At 36.7% G+C, this 10,557-nt stretch overlaps 1 pseudogene; it reads right to left on the reverse strand.

Moving 5' to 3' along the window:
* Positions 1–1,239: 1,239 nt before the first annotated feature.
* Positions 1,240–9,220, reverse strand: LOC110541281 (fructose-bisphosphate aldolase A-like; annotated as a pseudogene).
* Positions 9,221–10,557: the final 1,337 nt, after the last annotated feature.

Consider the following 10,557-nt stretch of genomic DNA (forward strand, 5'->3'; position numbering starts at 1 on the left):
ACTGCATAATAATATCAAATTTGAGGATGAAGCATATTTGGTTTACTATGTTTAGATATTCTATAACTTTCATATATTAGCAGCATAGATTACAAAACAGGTATTTTGAATAAAAATGATAGAATGATCGTGGTGTAAGCAATACAACTCTACTTTTAAAAGTAATACATACATATTAGAATATCATAAATAATTAATGAAAATAAGAGGCAGAACAAAACTAATGATTCTTTCTGCAAAGCACTTATTAGAATGTCAAATTTTGTTCATTTCTACTTATAATATTCCACAGAAAATACACATACAACAAACTTATCTATTGTCCCCTGTTAGTTCAAGAATATATAATGATAGCTTAAGGGAATTAGGTGACTTTGGGTTGAAAATAATGATTTGCTGGTGAACTAATTATATTTTGCAGAGTTATTAAATATTTGAAATTTTAACTAAAAGAGTAGTTATTTTTGTTGGTGTTCAAAAGCTGGGAGAAAGACAACACTAAATCATTAGTATTGGCTACTAGCAAATAGCAAATGATGAAGGTCCCACATCACCATTCACTTGAACCACTGTAGATAGGGAAAACTAAATATATGAGAAAAACTGAATTTCCACAATTGAAAAATCAAATATTAAAATAATTAGGGAATAATTCTATTACAAAAGGTAACTCTTGCTTCCTGTATATATCCTTAGTGCATACATTACTACACTGAAGGTAACTCATTGGCACTTATTCCTAAAGGTTTCAAAAGTCACAGCTCTTAAGGCAGTTCACTGAAGTCATCGTTGTCCACTCAGAAGTACTTTAGTCATTGACAATGATCATTTCATTATAGTTGTTTGAGAAACATGAGCAACCATATCAACTTATCTATATTCCAGGTTTATTTCCAACAATTACTGTGTGATTCTGGATAAGCAGCTTTTGTAAAAATGAGATTAGGTGCACATACTTAATTTTGTGATAATTGAATATGATAATTCAAGAAAATTATCAATATATCTCTACTAATTTCCTGGTAGAGACTAAGCTTTGTTTCATTTTATTATTATTTTCCCCCTTAAATAGATGGTTATTGGAAGTAGGTTGAAAGGAATGGCAGAATTAGCATTTACAAATATACCACACACCAGCCATCACTGCAGCAAGAGTAACAGGAAAGAACCAGAAGTTTCCATTTTCAGTAACAAGTGTGTAGATAGAAGCCTGGGACAGGCTTTCACCACCCCTGCTCACTAGGCATAGTTAGAGATGAAGAGAATTTCACTGGCTGAGGTTCGAGCCTGCCAATTTGTGCCATGCTTTCCTTGACAAGCAAAGCTGTTCCTCTCTTGGTGTTCTCCTTCTGGACAGCCATCAGAGTCTCTGTCTTCCCGCCCCAGGCTGTTAGAGCAGAGGCCTGTAGAACTCGACCATAGGAGAAAGTTTAGGCCAATGGCTTCAGCAGGGGCTCTTTTTAATATCATTGAGGGTGATGGAAACCTTTTTCTCCCTCTGCACTCCACACAGGAAAGTGATCCCAGAGACAGCAGGGGACACAGTGTTATGAAGTGTTGCAAGAGTTGCCATGGCAACTTCCTCATTGGAAAATGTCAAGGTGAGAGCATGGCCTGTAGTTACCAGGATAAGTTTCAGCAATGTGACTTTCAGATAACATGGTAGTCACTCAGAGCCTTGAAGACAGCAACCAGTACCTTCTCATATGCATACTGAGAATGCTTCAGGTGATGGTCCCAATCACGGAAGATTTAAGGCTCCACTATGACATTCTCTTGGCAAATGCTGGCATAATGAGCAAAAATTGGTATTTTCAATGATGGAAAGAGTTGAGGGATTATGTCCCTCAGTCTTAAAAACCCAAAGCCATTGGGCAATGTTGGCTCCATCTTTTTAATATTGGGCACAGTGTTCAGACCACCCATCCAGCCCTTGGGTGATGTTCTAACCATTGGTTCCTGCCAGGGTCACCATAAAGTTATCTACTTTAATGCCCAAAACACTGCCCTAAGCCTTGCTAAGTTTGGGGAAGGGATGATCATCAGCTCTCATCTACCTTCTGGTACAGTTTCTGAAGGACGAGGATCAGAAACATACCTCACACAATGCAGGAATTCACATGGTCACTAACAGTCAACAGTTCTCACCAGTGCCAATGGCCTACAGCTGCTTGACAATGCTTCTGTAGAACTCATCTGCAGCCAGGATGACCTTGCTCAGAGCCACAGTTCACTGAACAAAGTCATATAGCTCTTTCTTCTGAAAAATTGCCAATGCTGGGTATGGGTAGAGCATCATGCTAGTGGAAGCACATTCCTGGCATAGGAGGATGGGGTCTGCCTGGTTCAGTACTTAGTACTCAAAAGAACTGAGGAAAGAACACAGATAGGGTTACCCAAGCCTCATTCTGTGGCAAAGGCTGGTTTTCTTTATTAATAGAAGAAAAACAAAGCTACAAATAAGGATATACACTTTTACATTCCAAATGGGGCTATGTAAATTCCAACTTGAGAGGAGATAAATGCTAATTAGATTTTTTTTTTTCTCTCTGCAGTATCTCATTTGGTTTGTGCTACTAGGGATCAGAATGTACTTCTCACACTATTACTGAGGGGGAATTTCAACCAAGTAGAATTTACTTGAGTCCTATTGAATATGATAACCAAGGAACATTGTGTAAACAAAGCATATACTTATACATGTAAATTAACTAAATAACTCAAAGAAAGCAAAATTATTGATCTGGCTATCAAGAATCATTAAAGAAATGGTTATCAATAATTTCAATAAGATTTCAGATACCGTCTTCTTTCTCTCACCCAGTGATTGAACAGAGAAAAAAAAGGGGGGGGGGGGCGAGATACAGAAGTAATATCCTGAACGAAATGATTATGGGCATAGCCAGTGGTTTTACATGAGATCTAAAGACAAAATAATTGTCCATTTTGGATCCTTATTCAGACAGAAAATGAAAAGTAGACAAGTTATTGAAAGAACTGCTTATTAATCCAAAAAGTGAAAATTGAAATAATAAATAAAGCATATTCCTTTTGTAACAATGAAAAAAGAAAATATCAGAAGTCTCCTAGGATTTCTTTTCACACAATAATAAAAAGAAGGAAGAAATAAAATAAGAATGGTTGAGTCTTTACTGCAGTAAATAAGAACACACTTGCAACCTTTTTGTTAAGTGATTGTGGTTTATCCCTATGGATTCACATAATATTATAATTTTCGGGGTTATACCTGTTAAAAAAAAGACATACTTATCATTGTAAAAAGAAATGCTAGAATAATGGTCAGGAGAATTAGAAATGCAAAAATCTAATTGCCTTATATATCAGTCCTCAAGAACCTGTGAATGATTGCTCCCCCTGTATATTCCCCTAGTGCTTGGTCCAGTCCAGTTTTAAATAGCTCTAGCAATACATTTCTGCCATTTCTTCTGGGAAGCTATTCCACTACCTAATTAAATTTGTGAATTGACAACTTTTCCTGTCATTCAGACAAAATTTTCTCATGTTCAATTTCAACTTGCTTTTCCCACTTCTGAAAGAACATGCTTGAATCAGCATATTCTAATCCCCCTGCTTCCTCACTAACTACAATTCTCAATCCCATCCCTAAATTTTAGTAGCCTGTTGCAGTGAGTTCCTTTGAGAAAAAAAATATTATTATAATATCTGTGACAATACATGTGTTATTATAGACATAAATGCCAGTTTGTTTTGAAAGCAAAGAGATGAGTTAGTGAGTAGAAATGCATTATATTAACAGAATCCCAAGTCATTACAGAAATTAAAAACAGGACAGAAACAAATGGTTGACATCCTTTAGGTCTGATAAAGCATTTCAAGGGATATTTTTTAATTTATTTATTTATTCAGTCTCTTTGCAGCCTGATTACAGCTCCCTCACTTCTCTCCCCCAGTCCCCCTCACATACCCTCTTCCTATTCCCCTTCTCCAGTTTCTCTGATGAGGGAAGGCCTCCAGGAGATATCAACCTACTCAGGCTCCTAAAGTCCAAAGCAGAACTAAGTGAATCCTCTCCCACTAGAGCCTCATAAGGCACCCCATCTAGAGGGAAGGAATCCAGTGGCAGGCAACAGAGTCAGAGACAAAACTCCTCCCCTGCTTTAACTGTTAGGGAACCCACATGTTGAGCAACCTGCACATCTGCTGTGCATGTGTAGAAAGTCCAGGTCAAGTCTATACATGCTCTTTGGTTGATGGTTAGTTACTGAGAGCACCCATTGCTCTCAGCGCAATAATTGACTCTGCCTCTCTTCTTGTGGTGTCCTTAACTCCTCAGGCTCTCACTATCCTTTCTCTCACTCTTCCACAGAACATCTGAGATCACACTATTGTTTGGCTGTTGGTCTCTGCATCTATTTTCTTCAGCTGCTGGATGAAGCTTCTGGGGAGACAGTTATGCTAGGTTTATGTTTGCAATCATAGCAGAGTATCATTACTATTGAGAGTGGTTGTTTCTCTCCCGTGGGATGTGTCTCAAGTTGGTCCAGCCATTGAGTTGCCATTCCCTTAAACTTCTCTATCTTTACCCCCATAATTATTGTAATCAAAACAAATTTTGCATCAAAGTTTTTTATGGAAGGGTTGATAAAACCTAATGTAAACCAAAAGATGAAAAAAGGCAAAATAGAACAATACTATTGAACAGAAAAACAGTTGTATAAGCAATACACACATAATTAAAGATACAACTGATGAAAAAGAAAATTTAGAGGTCTATAAAAGAACAGCAGAAACTGAAGAAAGAAAAGAAAAATGCATGTTTTGAAAGGTGAGGCAATGCCCCCTTTTGCTTTTGCTGGGCTTACATAACATAGATTTGTACTCCTTGCACTCCTCTACAATTAACAGAAGTAGGGAAAAACAACCCAGCCCTAAAACCAGGCTTATTTTTTAATGAGGCTGCTCAGATTCTCTGTGTTCCTCTTACATGAGCTTCTTTTCTTTGTCACGATTGGATAGGGACCTAGGAAGTACAGTCTGAATTTTTTGTTTATCTTAAAATAAGCATATTTTTACATAAGAACTGTGTCTTTGAGTTGTCAGTGTGTGAATAAAGAGATGAGAGTTCAGTATTTCAACATTGCTTATAAGTTTATAATAATATATTGCTGTTGTTTAATCTGATTTAATATTTTCAAAAACAACAGTTGCAATGTGATTCATCTTTGAGTTCCACTCTAGGAATGAGTCAAGAATTACACATTGGGATACTCTTGGTAATTTTTAAGCAAATAGGATAATTTCAGGGAACTATATGCAAACTCGAGTGTGTTTTGGCAGAATGTGGGCAGAGAAATTTCTTAACCATTATAGAAAATTGGCTGGTAGGCAAGAATCATATTAAACTTAGAATGTATGAAACTTTAGTTGGAACAGTTGTTGAATTCTTAAAATACAAGCAAGAGTCGGCAAGAAAGTGTTTCTAAATAATAATTTGGTATTTTAATATCCACCACATTTTTGTTTATTTTTCTAAGAACTGCCATTAGTGTATGCTGAACAGTATAAATTGTTCAAGGAAAAATGCTATAACACATATTATTGCTAACATTTCAGAAAATGCTTTACATTCAAACAAGACACATCTCAGGAAATATATATTTTTATTTATTATCTTGAAGCAGTATGATTTATAAAAGAGTTAATCTGTATATCCTGAAGAGAAATCTCATACTTCTTGCCTTCCTGAACTTTGCACAGAGGACATATCAGAGTTAGACATTAAAACACTTAAGAAAAATTTTCATTGACATTCTAAAGTCATATCACTCTCAACATCCTTAACTCTATAACACATGGCATTCACTCATTATTTACAATTTTCAACAGTTAAAAAAATAAGAACTTCTGTTCGGTTCCATTGATCCACCATTCTGTTTCTATGCCAGTACCATGCAGTTTTTAAAACTGTCACGCTATAGTACAACTTAAGATCAGGGATAGAGATACCTCCAAAAGATCTTTTAGTGTAGAGGATTGTTTTAGCAATTCTGGGTTTCTTGTTATTCCATACAAAGTTGAGAATTTTTCTTTCCAGGTCTGTAAAGAATTGTGTTGGTAATTTGATGGGAATTGCATTGAATCTGTAGATTGCTTTTGGTAAGATGGCCATTTTTACTATGTTAATCCTGCCAAGCCATGAGCATGGGAGATATTTCCGTCTTCTGATAGCTTCTTCTAATTCTTTCCTCAGAGACTTGAAATTTTTTTCATACAAGTCTTTGACTTGCTTGGTTAGGGTTACTCCACGGTACTTTATGTCATTTGTGGCTATTGTGAAGGGTGTTGTTTCCCTAATTTCTTTCTCAGCACTTTTGTCTTTTGTATACAGGAGGGCTACTGATTTTTTTGAGTTAATTTTGTATCCAGCCACTTTGCTGAAGGTGTTTATCAGCTGCAGGAGTTCTCTGGTAGACTTTTTGGGGTCAGTTGTGTATACTATCATATCATCGGCAAATAATGATAATTTGACTAATTCCTTTCCAATTTGTATCCCCTTGATCTCCTTCAACTGTCTTATTGCTCTAGCAAGGACTTCCAGAACTATGTTGAAGAGATATGGAGAGAGTGGGCAGCCTTGTCTTGTCCCTGAGTTCAGTGGGATTGCTTTAAGTTTCTCTCAGTTCAGTTTGATGTTGGCTATAGGTTTGCTGTATATTGCCTTTATTATGTTTAGATATGTGCCTTGTATCCCTGATCTCTCCAATACTTTTAACATGAATGGATGTTGGATTTTGTCAAATGATTTTTCAGCATCTAGGAAGATTATCATGTGTTTTTTCCTTTCAGTTTGTTAATATGGTAGACCACATTGATGGATTTCCATATAGTGATCCACCCCTGCATACCTGGGATGAAGACTACTTGGTCATACTGCATTATATCTTTGATGTGTTCTTGTATTTGGTTTGCGAGTATTTTGTTGAGTATTTTTTTTCAATGTTCATAAGGGAGATTGGCCTGAAATTCTCTTTTTTTGTTGGGACTTTGTGAGGTTTAGGTAGCAAGGTGACTGTGGCTTCATAGAATGAGTTTGTTAATGTTCCTTCTGTTTCTATTTTGTGGAATAGTTTGAAGAGAACTGGAGTTAGCTCTTCTTTGAAGATCTGATAGAATTCTACACTGAAACCATCAGGTCCTGGGCTTTTTTGGATGGGAGACTTTCAATGACTGCTTCTATTTCCTTGGGGGATATTGGACAGAGGACCCAAAAAAAACCACACACAATTATAGACACCTGAATTTTGACAAAGATGCCAATACAATACAATACAAAAAAGATATCATCTTCAACAAATGGTGCTGGTCCAACTGGATGTCTATATGTAGAAAAATGAAAACAGATCCATACTTATCACCCTTCACAAAACTGAAATCCAAGTGGATCAAAGACCTCACCATAAAACCAGACACATTAAATCGGCTAGAAAAAAAAAAAGTGGGAAATACCCTAAAACTCATTGGTACAGGAGAAAACTTCCTGAAAAGAACACCAACAGCACATGCTCTAAGAACAACAACCAATAAATGGGACCTCATGAAACTGAAAAGCTTCTGTAAAGCAAAGGACACGGTCATCAAAAGAAAGCAACTGCCTACAGATTGGGAACGAATCTTCACCAACCCTTTATCTGACAGAGAACTCATATCCAGTAAATATAAAGAACTAAGAAGCTGAAAAGCAGCAAACCAAGTAATCCACTTAAATAGTGGGGAACAGAGCTAAACAGAGAACTCTCTGTAGAGGAATATTGAATGGCAGAGAAGCACTTAAAGAAATGCTCAACCTCATTATTCATTAGGGAAATTCAAATCAGAACAACCTTGAGATTTCACCATACTCCCATCAGAATGGCCAAGATAAAAAACTCAAGTGACAATGCATGCTGGAGAGGTTGTGGAGAAAGGGGAACCCTTCTCCACTGCTGGTGGGAATGTAAACTTGTACAACCACTCAGGAAATCCATCTAGCACTTTCTCAGACAACTAGGAATAGTGCTTCCTCAAGATCCAGCCATACCACTCCTACACATATATCCAAAAGATGCTCATGTACATAATAAGGACATTTGGTCAACCACATTTGTAGCAGCTTATTGTAGCAGCTATTGTGTAATAGACAGAAGCTGCAAACAGCCCAGATGCCCCTCAACTGAATAATGGGTGCGGAAATTGTGGTATATCTAGACAATGGATTGTTACTCAGCAATGAAAAATAAGGAAATCATGAAATTTGCAGGTAAATGGTGGGACGTGGAAAGGATCATCCTGAGTGAGTTGTCCCAGAAGCAAAAAGACACACACGGTATATACTTACTCATATAGACACACAACATAGGATAAACCCACTAAAATCTGTACATCTAAAGAAACTAAGCAAGAGAGAAGACCCTAACTAAAATGCTCAATCCCCATCCTGAAAAGCAAAGAGGATGGACATCAGAAGAAGAAAACAGGAAACAACCTAGGAATCTGCCACAGAGGGCCTCTGAAAGCCCCTGCCCTGCAGACTATCAAAGCAGATGCTGAGCCTGATGCCCAACTGTCGGGCAGAGTGAATGGAATTTTATATAAGAAGTGGGAAATAGTAAGAGCTAGAGAGGACAATAACTCCACAAGGAGAGCAACAGAACAAGAAAATTTGAACACAGGGAACTTCCCAGAGACTCATACTTCAACCAATGCATGCAGTGCATGCATGCAGAAAGGGGAGGGAGGGTGGGATGGGGAGGGGAGGAGGGAAGGGCTTATGGGGGAATACAAAATGCATAAAATGTAATTAATAAAAGTTAAATAAAAAATTAAAAAATAAATAAGTACGTTATGATGGAACAGAAAATCAGTTCTGTAAGTAACATACTGTTGCGAGCCGCGCAATCTTCTCACCAGCAAGAATGCACGCGGACAACAGGATCCTTCTGCAGAAAGCTTTATTGCAGTCAAACGATGAAAGGAGGAAGACCCCGAGCCCCGAAGTGGCACTGCTTATATAAGCCCTGCTCGCACCAGAGATGACGTATCATTCCCTGATTGGCTGCTCACCCATGGTGTGAGATGACGTATCATCCCCTGATTGGCTGCTCACCCATCACCCCATATGATGCCCCAGGCTGGGCTCGTGACGACAGTTGCCCAAGGGTCATAACGGTTTACCAGTTTTGAGGGCAGAAGCCAGCGACATGGCAGCCAAACCCCGCCTCTCCACAACATACAGACATTTTTTTTTAAGATACAGCTGTTGAAAAGTTGAAAGATTTATAAAAAACAGACCGAACTGAAGATGAAGAAGACACATACACATATAGATATGAACACATTATAGACATTAAATTTTGAAGGATATTTAAACATTCCTCAAATATAATTTAATTGTTAATATTTGTGGAAAAGTAAAAAAAAAAGTACTCTCATAAAATCAAACCAATTAAAAGTTTTTAGCATGGATCAAAGAGTGGGAAGTTACCAGACACTCTCCCTAGCTGATGAGCTTTTGGTAGTTTTGGGGTACTGGTGGGGTAAAAGTCATTTATTTTTAGGGATATTGTCACTCTTAGCTCACTAATACATAGTAGATGGCCTAATATCTATGTGCATGTGGGCAGCACTAATTGGATTCTGTGGAATATAAGAAAAAAATGAGAGAGAATGAATTTGGGAAGAAAAGGTATTGAGATTATACAGACCTGGGAAGAGATGGGATAAATATATATTACATATTATATTATATTATATTATATTATATTATACTATGTTATATTATACATTATATATACAGTATGTATATATAACATTATATATACAGTATGTATATATAACATTATATATAGTATGTATATATAACATATATATTATTTGAAATATATATATATTTCAAAGAAATTTTTAAAATTCAAAATTAATACAGTCTGAATAAATTTAGGTGTTTTGACACATGCTGGCAATCTCAGCACTTTGAAGATGGAAGGAAGAAGGAAGATTAGGAGTTCAAGGAAGCCAAAAGAAGGTAACAGATCCCCAAGAACTTGTGTTACAAAGAGCTACGAATTGCCTGTGGCTGCTGGGAATTGAACTTCTGTTTTCTTTTTCTTAAAGAACAGCCATTGCTTTTAATCACTGAGCAATTTCTTCAGTCTTAAATGAAGGTGTTCTTACTACATTTACTAACCATTATTCAAACTCAAAACTTTATTCATTGAATATAACATTATTTAAACTGAAAAACTCTTCAAGTTAATGATATTGTGATGTTAAAGTTAAAGGAGAGTCAGTAAATCCCAAGCATCAAGCCTGACAACCTGAGTTTATTCCTTGGACTCACCATGGTAAAAGTAATGAAAACACTTGGGAAAATTGTCCTTTGGCCTTCAAATGTGAACTATGGTGGCATGCTCACACATGTGCACATGCACACACACATAGATGCACAAATAAATATGAAAATTAAAAGAATAGAAGAAATATATCATGTTTTTCCATAGCAAGTCTGTAGTAAGAGTATTAATAACAGATGACATCTAA

Source organism: Meriones unguiculatus, chromosome X (assembly GCF_030254825.1).
Source record: "Meriones unguiculatus strain TT.TT164.6M chromosome X, Bangor_MerUng_6.1, whole genome shotgun sequence".
Taxonomy (NCBI): Eukaryota; Metazoa; Chordata; class Mammalia; order Rodentia; family Muridae; genus Meriones; species Meriones unguiculatus.